This window comes from Brassica oleracea, chromosome C2, assembly GCF_000695525.1.
Source record: "Brassica oleracea var. oleracea cultivar TO1000 chromosome C2, BOL, whole genome shotgun sequence".
Lineage (NCBI taxonomy): Eukaryota > Viridiplantae > Streptophyta > Magnoliopsida > Brassicales > Brassicaceae > Brassica > Brassica oleracea.
The window spans coordinates 21496426-21510424 of record NC_027749.1 but is presented as its reverse complement, the minus strand read 5'-3'; the positions used below and the strand labels follow the sequence as shown (position 1 = coordinate 21510424).

The 13999-nt window shown below is 25.8% G+C and overlaps 1 long non-coding RNA gene across 1 annotated transcript in view; it reads right to left on the bottom strand.

The window, feature by feature from the left end:
- Nucleotides 1-12739: 12739 nt before the first annotated feature.
- The window catches only part of LOC106327804, a 9379-nt gene continuing 8119 nt past the window's right edge, over nt 12740-13999 (bottom strand). The window contains exon 2 of the long non-coding RNA XR_001267520.1: nt 12740-13245. This is a non-coding gene — a long non-coding RNA (uncharacterized LOC106327804). The remainder of the gene's footprint in view (nt 13246-13999) is intronic.

Sequence of the window (13999 nt, the reverse complement as noted above, 5' to 3'; positions counted from 1 at the left end):
TATATATATATATATATATATATATATATTAGAAATACTCTTATTTAATTGTTTAAAATTCATATCTAATATTATAATATTTAGATTTAGGTTTTGATCATAATAACAATTTTGATGATATTTAAACAATATTAAATATATTTTTTAGATATAAGAAAAGAGGAAATAAATATATAGAATTTTAAACTAACATTAATTAATGTTTTATTTATTAAAATATATAAAATATTAGATATATCTTCTACTTGATCTAGTTAGAGTATAAATTAATCTCGGGGCTATGATATTTTATTAGTTCACATGTATTTTTCTAATATTTAGAGGTTTGTCAAAAATTCCTTGTTTCTAATTTATTGATTAATATTTCTTAGATAATATAATTTTCACTGACGAATATATAATGAATATACCCCATATTTATTATTTTTCTTGTCGCTGAAACTATACTCTAATTTCAATATTATTTGTAAATAATATTATAAATTTCAACTAATTTATTTGGTGAACCTCTTTAGATTTTATTATGTTTCCTATATTTTATTAATTCTTCAAATATATTTCTTTGATAAACTCGTTCGAAATTATTTTTAACTGTATATGTTTTGTTGATTAATTTAATAAAGTTTCATATGTAACTTTTACTGATGAATTACATTAAATACTTATGAAAAATCACCATGTACTTTGTTTTATTATTAATGACCATATCCTAAAAATATTTGTAGATTAAAAATATCTTTCGGTTTATTTTTAAAAAACTATTTGAATAGATTAATGAAGTTGTATTATAATTTTCTAAAAAACGTTGTTCCAAAAAATAATATAGTAGTGTTATTATAGTTTTAACTGTTGATGAGTAAATAACTATATTAATTCATTTGATTGATAAATGGCAGTTTGAAAATATATAGATAAATGAGCCAGTTAGCAATATGTTTCTTATACAATTAAAATACTTTTATCATCATTTATCTATAATAAAACTTTGTATACTTATTATAATAAAAAAATGAATTGTCTCAGTAAGAAAAATACCAAAATCAACCATTATTTTTTTAAAAAACTTGTGTAACTAAGTATAAACTTATACTTATTTTTAAGTCGATACCTATATAATTAAGATTATTTTAACTATCTATTTTATTTTGATTTATATGCTATTTGTATGACTTGAAAAAATTTATGATATAATTTTTATCTATATTTTTGAGAGACTTAGCTTATATATCAAGTTAGTATTTTTTCTCTTTTTGTTTTCTATCTTAATTGATATTTTAAGTTTATTTAATAGATATTTTTATAGAAGTTTCAGATTTATAAACATATTAAACTATGATTCTAATTTGGCATGTTTTTGATAATTTTAAATTATATCCTCATAAAAAGACATAATTTTGTTTTTTCTTGTTAAAATCTTTTATATTGAATATTACATAATTTAATATAAATATTAATCTAACTTTTAAGATAATTTTTACATTTTTAGTTTATAGTTTTGTAGTTTTGTATTAATTTTAATTTTTCATACATGAATATTTGTTTTGTTTTATAAAAACTTGATTTGTTTTTGAAAATTGTTCTTTTTGGTTAGTTAGAATCTTATGTTTAATTTAAAACATTTATTTTATATTTCAAGTAAATTATTTTGATAAATGATTTTTTAACTTATTCTATTTTCATTTTATTTTGAAAGAAACAGTTTTCTGATTTTTTCTATTTAAAAATATCAAATTAAGATGTTGATTTGGTATATTTTCAATGATTTGTAAATTTTATATGAACACATCAAATAATATGTAGTCTAAATTTTGAAATAATATGCGCTTTTTAGTACTATAAATTCTTGGACTTTTTAAAATTAATATTTGTTAATTAATTTACGGTCATCTTTCAAAGATTTAGTTTATATAGTAAATAATATGTGAACATTCATTGATTTACAGAGTTAACTTATAGATAATATATCTTATTTTTGAATATTTTCAATAGCATATAACCTAAACTTTAAAAATTGCATCAACTTGTATATAGTATATGTTATTTGTTATTTTCAATATCATATAATTTAAACTTTAAAATCGTGTGTTTTGAATTTATATAGTTATTTTTATGTTAATTTTCACAAATCAATTAAACATTAAGTAACTTATATATAGTTTTTTTTACCTTTTAAGTTGAACTTATTATATTGATTTATATTTTGCTTTAAAATAAACAATTTTTGGTAATATTAACATTTTTAGAAGAAAAAAATTATTTGGCATATTTTTAATGCTTTAAAATAATATTTAGACATTATCAATAATTTATAACATCAACTTATATATAATATATGTTATTCGTGAATATTTTCAATGACATATAACCTAAAATTTGAAACCACATGTTTTAAGCCTATATAGTTATAATTGTTTGAAAATCTTGCATTTTTATATTTTTTTTTTAAATTTCAAAAATATTATAAATATTAAGTTAATTTAATATAATGTTTTACTTTTGTTAACTTACTTTTACAAAAATCAGTTTAAGATTAAGTACTTGTATTTAATGTTTTAAATTTTGTAAGTTTAAATTTTTATATTGATTTATATTTTATTTTGAAATAAACATTTTTGGTAATATTGACTTTTTAGAAATAACCAAAGAAATAATTATTTCAGAATCAAGCATTTTAAATTTTATATTAAATTTCGAAAATATTATATATATTAATTTAATTTTATTTAATTTTAATTTTGTTAAATTATCTTATTTGATATTGATTTCTATTTTATTGTTTGAAAGTACTTCAATTTTTATTTAATAATTATCTTTGTTAGTTATTTTTATGTTAAATTAAAAAAAAAATTAGTTTAAGATTAAGAAACTTATATATAATGTTTTAAATTTTGTAAGTTTAACTTTTTATATTGATTCATATAAAAGTTGACTTATCTTCTTATCTTAATATAAAAGTTGCTAAGATAAGTTTTATTGTTTAAACAATTAACTTTTATTGAGGCTATAATGTTATTTTGGTGTTTAATACAACTTTTATAATGTATAATATGTTAGTTATAAGTCAACTTTAAAGCAACTTCAGAAGTTATATATGCTTTACAGTTGTATAAATATGGGTTAATTATACAACTTTCTTTTCTTCTATGTGGTTGTTATTTTAATACTATTATTTTATTTTGTGTTCTTGCAAGTTAAAAATCGTGTATTCTTTATATTTTATTTTATTTTAGTTAATTTTTTTTGTTAAATTTCCAATTATTTAGTATACATATAATTTTTTTTACATTTTAATGATTTATTTATTAGTTTGCCTTATTTGATGTTGAATTCTATTTTGTATTGAAATAATTAGTTTTGGAAATTTTAACATTTTAAAAAATAGTAAACTATAATTATGATTTTTTATATTTTGATTGGTCTTTTATAATCCTATGTGTATACTCTTAGTGACTTATAGTCTCAAATTTTATATAGTAAATAAATAATATTTCACATATTTTTGGTGTTTTAAAAAATATTATGTGAAAATTTTCAATTATTTAAACCTTCAACTTATACATAATACATGTTATATGTGAATATTTAAATTATCATATAGCGCAAAATTTGAAAATCATGAATTAAATTTATTTACTTATAATTTTTTTAAAGTCCTGCATTTTTAAATTAATTATTATTTTGTATTTATATTTTTATGTTAAATTTTGAATAATATTTTATATATTAAGTTAACTTATTTATAATGTTCTAATTTTGTTAACTTAACTAATTTGATATTGGTTTATGTTCTATTTTGAAATGAATAATTTTTGGAAATATTTACATTTTTAAAAATAATAAATGAAAACAAATGATTTGTCGAAATATATATGGCTGTTTAAAATCATACGTGGACGCTCTAAATGGCTATATTTAGTAAATTTAAATTGATTTATATTTTATTATGAAATAAACGATTTTTGGTAAAATTGACATTTTTAAAAATAGCAAACTAAAATGTTGATGTGTCATAATAAGATTGGTGATTTTAAAAATCACGTGTTTTTAAATTTCATGGTTCTAATTTTTTAAATATCTTGCATTTTTAAGTTTATTATTATATTTGTAAGATATTTTATGTTGATTTTTGAAAATATATTATATATTAAGTTAACATATATATAATTCTTTGACTTTTGTAAATTTACTATATCTAAATTTATTTCTATTCCATTATGAAATAAATCGTTTTTTGGAAACACTGACATATTTAAAAATAAAAAATTAAAATGTCGATTTGTCATAATACGATTGGTCGTTTAACATCTTACGTGGATGCTCTCGATGGCTTATAGCCTCAACTTTTATATAGTATAGATTGGAAGCGAGCTTTATTTATTTATTTTGACAATGCTTTTCTTAGAAACATCTCTTTCTTATTAATAGAGAAGCATTTTTGGAGAGTAACTTTTATTTTGTATTTTATTTACAAGTTTGCCATTATGATTTAGGTGTCATCGCCATAGCTCTTCTCAGCTTCTATTTCTAATAACCCTTTAGTTACTAGAGAAATTACAATATACGCCATTGGTATTCATATAATATAATGGGCTTAAATTAATAAAGAGATTGCACATATATTTTCTTCTCTCATACCAATTTAATAAAATGAGTTTTGTTCTTCTGTGAGATTAGGTCATCGATGATGTCGGGTATCTTGGGAGATATCTGATTTTGACGACAAGTTTAGAGCTCTAAGGTTGGAGAGTAGAGCAATCGAAGTGGGTAATCATCCTTTTATTAGATTATCTTATAAATCGAGAATGTGAGGTTTGAGTGGAACTTTTTTGGGATGTTACCAGAAAGGTTCGTGTGGGAGATGGTGAGAGAGACGATTTCATGATGTTTTCGAGGATGTCAAAGAGACAGGAGGTTAAAATTATCAAATCGAGTTCTGGCATTGCAAAGATGGGTTCATTCGAGTTATACATAAAAATATGTTATAAAACATGGCTTCTTTTTCTTCATGACATGTATTGATTATATTATAAAACGTGGTTCTATATAATGCTTCTTAATTATGAGATCAGTGCTTTACAGATTGATTATTTTCTATATTCTAATTTCTAAAAAAGTTCAAAAGGAAAGTTGTGAGTCAAATCACTGTGATTCAGGAGTAAACCAGCAGTGATACACACATACATACCATTTTCATCTCATATATATTAGGCCTAATAGATATGTTAATTTATACAATTTTGAAAATGATGTTTGGTATATAAGGATGTGACTTTTTGGTAACATACGTCAGTATATGTATTGGTTAATTATGCTTAATGTTATGGAAATATTAAATTGTGTTCAAAATGAATATCTCTTTAATATAGGAGAGATGAATACCATTAAATTGTCATTATTTCTAGGTATATTCTAAAACAAAATATGGTGAACAAAAGGAAAAAAATTCTAAAACAAAACATGGTATTTTATTAAAAAGTTGTCATCTGCCCGGCAAATCCCGCTTGCATATTTATGGTTTAAACTAGGTATTTTTCTGCATCATGTGCAGTAAAGAATTTTTTTAATCTAACTTATATTTAAAAATAAATTTTATTAAATATTATAGATTTTACTATTTTTTTACTAATATTTAATATAGATTTGATATATATTAAATCGATTTGTATAAAACTAAAAAAATGATAAAAAATTATATAATTATCAAAAATTTAGCCTAAACAATATTTATAAAATTTATAGGTATATAAAAAACTAATGATCTTACGATTAAATATTTAAAATTTTAAAAAATTGTACGAATTTTTGAAAGCTTTAGTAATACAAATTGGATAATTATACAAAAATAATAATATTTCGAAATTTGAAATTTTATATATGAATATATTTATTTTATAGATGATGTATGAGTTATTACCATATTTAAAAAAAAGTTTACCAAAAAGAAATATCAATATTAAATGTAATATATGAATTATTACCATTTTCTAATAAGTTTGCCAAAAATATAAATCAACATTAAATAAAATTATCCATGTCATATTTTTACGGAAGTCATGTCATCAATTTCAGTAGCCATGTCATTTTTGTTTTGTGAAATTGATTGTAAAGAGGACATGTGGCAAAATCACTTCACAAATATAGTCTAGGGGATACCGTAACATATAGTTTTTTTTTTCAAAGTTGACAAAAAGGACCGGACCTGGACCATTCTAAGTGAAACATTTATTACATGCTCCATTTTTTTTTGAAAAAAAATTACATTGACATGAGTTCATGAAAATAATTTCCAGATCCCCAAATTTGTACTTCTTTTACATAGACATAGTTATAGACCCCCAAAATCTCAGGACCTGCCCTGTTGACAAATAGTTTTTAGTAATTTGATCGTGTATTCCAATTTTTACACATTGGCCTTGATTAGTAACTTGTGGAATGACATCTTAAACAATATTCTGTAAATATTTTACCAATCAACAAAAGTTGCAGAATGAAAAAAAACGTATACTTGTGTTTTTTATGAAAAAAGTACAAATAAAAATTTCATTAAATAAAAAAGTGAATTTTAGTTGATTGTTTACGGAACCAACGCTTTCATATTGTTAAGTTATATGATAACACCATTTTAAATCTTAAACAAATATCAATACTTTTTTAATGATAAATAGTTATGTTGTAAATAAAGTTAATTATACTATAATTTGTTCAAAATATTATAAAATGTTAATCTATTATTAAAATATATTGCAATAAGCTAATTTTTTATAATAAGAGCTAAAGTATTAATAAATTTTAGTTATTTTAACATTTTTGTAATAATCAGTGTAATTATTGATATTTGTCTTTTCTTACAACAGAGTGTATAATACCATATAAATATTTAATCAATTTATGTATTCCATCATTCTCCAAATTTTAAATTTTTTCTAGATCTTAATAAATGTTTTCGTAAGTTAATTATTTTTCTGCGATTAAGCGATGGTTAACAATTAAGTATCTATATCGATGTATAATATTGTAAGTTTTTGGCATTAATTCATAGCGTGATTCTTACATGCTATATGAGCATGCAAGTTATGCAATGCACCTTCCTTTTGTCTCATTTTATTGTACATTAGTTTTACATGTTATCAATAATGTATTCTGCAAAGTTGTAAACTATGTATAAATATGTAATATGTACGTTATATTATTTTACAGTAGTTTCTACCTAGTTGTAAAGTAAAGTGCTAAATTTTAGTAAACAAAGAAACTTTAAGTAAAATGCAGATTTTTTTTAATTTTCTTTTTACTAATCTATGAAGAAATACTAGAAAGACCATTTTGCATCTTGCTAATGTGAATCCGTTAATTAATACTTGTGCGGTTGTACCAATCACTACATTGCCTTTTTGAGCTGAGTCCATTTAGTGTTCTCTATTTTTTTCAAATTTAAGTAAAACATGAGATTATTTTTATAGATGTAATAACATTATTTTACATATTATTTTAAAATGAAATAAGATTAGTGAAATTCAGTTCAGCTCTATTATGGAATTGTTCCATTTTGAAAAGAAAAAAAAAGAGAGTTATATACTGGAAATTCTCTAAGTCTATTTATGTTTGAACATGCAAATTGAGTATTAGTACATACCATAGTTTTCTAATTAATTACAGCTTATGGATGACATTAGGTCAAGTTGTTGTTAAACAAACATGAATGTAAACTGTTTTATTCCTAAAGAAGAAAATAATCTAAAAATAGGGAGTGCATTATAAGGTAATATGATGGTGTGCACTGATTCACACATCTTTTTAATACTCTTTAGTCTTTCCAAGATATCGGTAATCCTCCACTACTTTTACTTTTTTTCTGCGTTAAAATTTTGAATAAGCAAGCAAAGTAGTCAAATGTGAATATATCATGCACTAACTTTATATAATTAGATGATTAAATCACATATTATATCTACATATTTTGAGCTAATGAGGGACATTTTTATTCTTTCAAGATCAAGAGATATGGAAAACAATCCTCTTGCTCGAGTACTATGTTCAAAGATCTTGTATTTTCATGAAGTGGAACCTTAAAGTTATCTGCAGCTTTTTCTTCTAAGAAATGGTGTAATACTAAAATAACAACATCAAATATATAATCAGCCTAAGTTTGAATCTTAGATTTTTTTTTTGATAAGTATGTGTGAATTTTCATTATCAAATAATGACACAAGGGATAAAATTTATCTTTGAAATATCAAATCTTAATGCATCTAATAAGGTAACGAAAGCAGAGGTCTTAAAGACCCCGCCAAAAAAGATAAAAAAGACTCTCTAAGATTGAGAAAGGTTTAATCAAACCCCTAAAGTTTTGATTAAAGCTTTGTTAATAAACCATGATTCCATAAACAACCATTTGAGTTCCAGTAGATCCATGATTTGACTGATTGCCGGAACATACAACGAGGACAAGGATCATAAGAGAAATACCAGCCAGAGAACAATCTGAAGAACCACAAATTATCCCAAAGGCGACTCCCAAAGGATGAGAGGCGAAGCAAGGTTGACAAAGTCTTGGTCCGGCCATCACACGGGAAATACCAGCTTTGGTGGGTACTAGCAAGAGCAAGGAGAGGTTTAGTGGTTCGACTCCGGTCCCTCCTAGCGAGCAGAGCACAAAAAGATTCTAGCTTCAAAACATTGAAACAGCAAGAGAAGGTGGTAGCCATCACCCTTCTGGAACTTTAAGAGACTGAGGAGAACGAGGCTCTCATCAACAAGCGCTAGAGTTGGAAGGACCTAGCTCTGGAGCGAAGAAGAAAGCGCATGGCAACAACACAAAACCCTTTGAAAGAGTCAAAGCACCGAAACAGATCCGTAAGTAACAAAAGGCCATGGTAGTTTGTTGGGAAAACATGACGAGAAAGAAGCCCTCAGCGACAGTCCTTATCGTCGCTTGTATAGTACATTCATGTAATTAACTTTGTATAAAAAGGTATCTCAGTCGGTTGAACCTTTAGCCAGATTTTGCGAGAAGTCAGATCATAATCAAAGTTCTACCTACAAACATATCAACCTTAAAATTAGCAACAACTTCGTATTCTAAAAAGTGTCTTAACAAGTCTTCATTGCCCATATGCTCATTACCCGAAAGGAATTAGGAAATTATACTTTGCGAGCAATCATATCATAACTATACTTTTTTCTTAAAAGTCAAAAGAATATGGTTACTAGGCAAAAGGAAGAACTTGTAATCACTCCAATTAAATAAACATGTACCGACACGTATTATCGTTGGTTTTTAGCAAAAAAAAAAAGGAAAGAAAAAGAAGTATTGTCGTTGGTGATGCGTTCCATGGATGATGAACACTGACGAATTATAAATTCAACAACCCACTTGAATAAACATGTTTTACATTTATTTTATGTGGGCTTTATATGGCACATTAACAGGCTTTATTAAATGGATCGTGACTGATTAGTTCCACAAGTGGCAAGTAGATATCGCAATTACTGTGTGGGCCGGATCTGGTTATTGCCTAAATAGATTCTAATTGAACTAACGGGTCGGTCTCTAACTGACCCGTCTTTTCAGAAGTCAATTTTGCACTCAAAATGGTCGTTCGACTCGGCTGTCTCCTCTTTTTGGCTCTTTTTTAGGGTGATCGCACTATATATATGGCTAATTTTGCTTTGACTTTTACCCACTCATCTAATTATTTGTTTTTTTTTTGAATTAAGGGCTTCTCATCTCATTATTTGTTTTGGGTATATACCAACGAGATGGAATCTTGCACACATAATCATTATTAAAACATTTTGAAATTGATCACATCTTCTCTTGTTACCAATCAAAATGCTATATACATTAATAATAAAATACATTATTTTTTTTAAAAAAAATCTAAAATAATTAAAAAAAAATAATGACGCTCATTTTAATGACGCTAACGCCACTAACTAAACCCTAAATCTTAAATTCTAAACCCTAAACCTTAAATCTAAACCTAAACGCTAAATTCTAAACTCAAACTCTAAACCCTAAACTCAAACCCTATATCTTAAACCCAAATCCTAAACCCTAAACCCAAACCATAAACTCTAAACCCAAACCCTAGACCTTAAACTCAAACCCTATATCCTAAACTCAAACCTAGACTCTAAAACCAAATCTTAAACCCTAAAGAAACAACATCAACATTAACCCAAACCTTTAGGATATAGGATTTGGGTTTAGGGTTTACGATTTGAGTTTAGGTTGTAAGGATTAGGTTTTGATATATGGTTTGAGTTTAGAGTCTATGATTTGGGTTTAGGATATATGATTTGGGTTTAGGGTTTAGGGTTTAGGGTTTGGGTTTAGGGTTTAGGATTTGGGTTTAGGATATAGGGTTTGGGTTTAGGGTTTACTTTGGGTTTAGGGTTTAGAATTTGAGTTTAGGGTTTAGGGTTTAGATTTAAAATTTAGGGTTTAATTAGTGGCGTTAGCATCATTAAAATTGACGTTATTTTTTTTTTCAATTATTTCAGATTTTTTTAAATAAAATTAATCTATTTTATTATTAATATATGTGGTATTTTGATTGGTAATAAAAAAATAGGTGAATTCAAAGGTTCACCCCCTACAGGTGAACCTATGTCTTGTTCAAAATAAAATGAGAGAAAAAGTTGAGAAATACCCTGAAGTACAAACTAATTTAAGTTCGAAACCTGCATACTAAATTTAAAATTCTAAAAAGTACTCCTACCTCTTAGGATATATTTTTTTAAATAAAAGAGGCCGAATGATATAAGTTTTTGGAAGACACAAATAGAAACAAAAGACATCTACAAGTACAGCCATATTAAAGGCCATAATTTAGGAAATTATATGCATTTTTATTCTTAAAAGCCAACTTGTTAGATTTTGTTCCTTTTCATGATCTTACCGGTCCGACTCAAACATATACTATTTTTTTTTTTATAAACCCTTCTTCAAGAAAAACGATGTCCTTTATTAAACCATCAATGTATGAGATAAGCTATACAACAACTTTGTATGTGTAGACATATATGAATGCAAATAAATACTATTTTTGCATAAAGTCAAACGTTTTCTCTCCCTTGGTTTATGAAAATTCACGAGGAGAGCATAGAATTCGGGTCGTTAGAAAATATACATAACATAATATTGCTGTTCATACATGTCGTACAAACAAAAGAGTTTATGTTATTACCGTTTGACTGTATTTTTATGTCGATTTATTTAAAATTCCAAGTAGGACTTAAAATACTATATATGAAAATCTTATTACTCTTATTTTTCTTTAAAAATGCGAATGGTTCAAAATTCTGAAATGGTGACGTTATATCATATTCTAGTAATAAATAGCTATATCTAGATCTGGAAATTATATAAATAAATAAATGTATTTCATTAGTGGAATTGTACAATCTAAACCAGGACATGTTATAATCTTTCAGTTGAATTGTATGAAGAAAAATGGAATATCCTGATCCAAGTCGTCGAATTGAGCTGTTTTTATTTGTAAAATTTTAAAATGAGAAAACAATGGAATTATAGATTAAGAAGAAAAAGAGAAGAATTTGTCAGACTAACAAAAAATATTTGGATGAGTTCTCTCTATCAAGATAGGTAAACGGATAAGCCGGCGGGGAAAAAAATAGTACAGATAAGTTGATGTGCTGTGTTCTGAAATGGATACAATTTCTAACTAAGCAAGTAGCCGAAAACAAGTTATCAATAAAATAAAAATACAGTAGTTATATATTGGCTATTCCTCATTCCATCGTGAGTTGAGAAAACGACAATCTAGATTTAACCTGTATTGTACATTAGTCAATTTATAAAAAAAATTACTCGGATTAAGAATAAACTATTAGAGACTCCCTATATTTGATTTAACCTGTAAGATATCAGTGGAAAAACAATAACGGAGATGAAGTAATGCTCCTATTATTATTTACATGAAAAATTAGAATTAATGGGTTAATATAGTATTATGTTATCGTGTTGTAAAGTCACTACTCACAAACAAGGTTGTTTAACAATTTATTAATACCAGCCTCAGCATAGAGATAAATAAAGCAAGCAAAAAGGAGCTCCAATCGCAGTTCCTAAGATTTTCAGTTACTTGACTGCGAAATCTTATATTTTAATCCACTGCGAACCTTTTATCTCATTGATTTCGCTTGTTACAAGCCTTCCGATGAACTCAAGGTACGTTCTTACACATCAAACCTAGTCTTAGAGGGAATAAGTCTTAAATTAAGTTTTTTTACATAAAACATGAAAAAATACAAAAAAATTCTGTCTTTCAAAAATTTTCCATGTAAATATGTTACATAAAAAAAAATTCACACCATCATTCTTTTTTTTTTCTGGTGTAACATACCACCATTCTTACTTCTACTAAACCCTAATGAAAGTATTAAACGTGTTAATAACTAATTATAGATTCTTTTGATTAGACTCCAAATCATTTCTCTAATATAACACAATCATAATTTTGGTTTAAACCCTATTATTGTAAAACGACATCATTAAGCTTCAATCAAATTCCAAAACGCTGATATATGCATGTATATCTATTTACATACTATTGACTTATTGTTATGATTTAATCTAAATAGCAACTTGAATTTTATATCTTCCAATTGAATCTTTAAATTTACTGGTGTTAAATACCATATTTGATTAAATGAACTTGTCAGCTACCATATTACGCCATCTGCTCATTAGTAAATTAGTATTATTTTTAAACAAGACTTCAACAGCATCGATGATTTTTATAATCCACAAAAATTAGAAGTCAAACAAAATAAACAGTATGCCTTTCTAACAAAATAGCAAATCGATCTTTATGACCACTATCTAATGTTAATTGTGCCTTCCGCTTGGCATAATAGAAAACATAAGAAGATATGCAAGAAATCAATAAAACTAAAAAAAAGGGAAATACAAAAATAAAATAACAGAAAAACTAAAATACAAACATTGAGAGGGATATTAGAAAAGGTGTGTAACACCACTACCACTACTAACCATGCCGCCCCAAAAGGTAAACGTCTCTCAATCTTTTATAGAAAGAAAAAATTAGAAGATTATTCCTGAACCATCCTATATTATTCCCTTTTTTTCATATCATAATGTTGGTGCCCGTCATGATTATAATATTCTTCAAATTTCAATTTTCATGATCAACATCATAGCACGCACGCATAGACCTTTCTATCTCCAAGCACGAAATGACCCTCTCCCCTAAAATAAATCTGAGAAGACCAATAATTAAAACGCATGTAGACAAAAACAACGTTTTCATAACATGAATAAATGAAAAAACATAACCACAGAAAATAACTATATTAATTTTCATAAGTATATATAAAGGATGAACCCTAAACTAAATATGAAGTGTACAGGGCGATGACTTTAATATTAACATCTAACTTAGGTTATTGTCCAAATTAGAAATTTCGTATCTTTGTGAACTATGTTTAACGTACGGTTGAATGTGCAACTTTTGCAATTTTGTATGTAATAATAGTAACATACGTATTTAGTTTTATAAAAGTAACGGAAAAGTCTATCTTTATTCATAACATAGAGGTTCCTTATAAAAGAGATTACACCGTCATAGGTAAATGGAAAAATTACAAATCATAATGTCTTTGTTATGAGCCATCCACAATCTGGTTCATAGCACTTCCCCTTGGATGCCATAACCATTTAGAGCTTGTAATGTGCTTTAATGTTGTCTCATTAAAACCTTACTAGGAAAACCAAACCATGGTGAAGGAAAACGAGTACAACACACATTACTCCCCTTGATTTGGACATTACTGAAGGTCCCTTGGACCTCTCCAATTTTCTGCAATCCGTGGGTGATGAAGATCTTGGGCAGAATATACTTCGTCCTCGAACATGATAGTTGGTTCGTCTTTACTATCGGCCATGCCACAATCTGATCGAACATATTGAATCATCGACCTCAAATACACACACACGAAATCTTGGATGATGTTG